Here is a 1,035-nt window from a genome sequence, read left to right on the forward strand (position 1 = left end):
TGGCAGATATGGGTTGGAACCTAGGTCTGTGTGGTTCTCTCCTGGGTGGTTTGGTCTCCTGTTCTCACATCCAAGGAGAGTGCTAACAAAATCTAAGTCCTAGGACAGAGTGCTTACATTGACACATTAATGTTCCATTTTGGAATTTTGAGTCTCATTAATTTCACAGTCTTGGCGCCTTCTTTCATTGCCACAGTCCTCCCCATTGCCCACTTCACTGTAGTTGTATTATATACTTGTATGTCCCTGTAGGTTATCAATACCTTCATCTTATCATCTTTGTCTCTCTCACAATCGTGTATGAGGCTTTGAAAGCATTAAATATGATAGGTTAGTATATTAAATGTTAGTCTATAAACTTCTTTATGTGCCTAAGGTAAATAGTAAATAAATGAGACTAAATGAGACTCACTTAAATTTTAAGATGCTGTGGTATGACACCTATTGTGTATGTGTGTCATTCAATAAAGCAGTACACAGTAAAGAGAAAGGCAACAGGGCCCTACATCAGTAAAATTTTCAGGGAAGAGTGTTTAGTGATCAGCGTCATGCTAGGACATCCCCTCTAGTAGAAGACAAATTAGTACCATTTGCATCTCTTACTATGAAGATGGAAGCACAATGCCTAACAGCCCTCTTTGGGTTCTGAAGGGAGCATATTTCACACCTAAAAATACTGCTCTCTGCTCTGTACTGGGTGACATGAAAGACTGCCAGTTTTGAGGGAAGCCCAGAGCAGGAAAAGGGTCTAGGACTGGTTTTACTATGCACAGTACAGTTCTTCCCCAGGCTAAGAACTGTTCTCTGGGATCAGGGGAATGAAGTATATAGTGTGTTCAGGTATTTGTTGTGGTAGAAGCAGGCTTGCCACTTGGGTTATCTAACCCAGCAGACTCTGTGATATTAGAGTTAATGGTGGAGGTAAAAATTTGAAAGGAATGAAAGCAAAACCACTGTATATGTACACTTGATTTTTTTCTTCTCATTTTATTAAATAACTAAATACATAAAAAGCACATAGAACACATTCTAGAG

This window comes from Rhinolophus sinicus, linkage group LG02 (assembly GCF_036562045.2).
Source record: "Rhinolophus sinicus isolate RSC01 linkage group LG02, ASM3656204v1, whole genome shotgun sequence".
Taxonomy (NCBI): domain Eukaryota; kingdom Metazoa; phylum Chordata; class Mammalia; order Chiroptera; family Rhinolophidae; genus Rhinolophus; species Rhinolophus sinicus.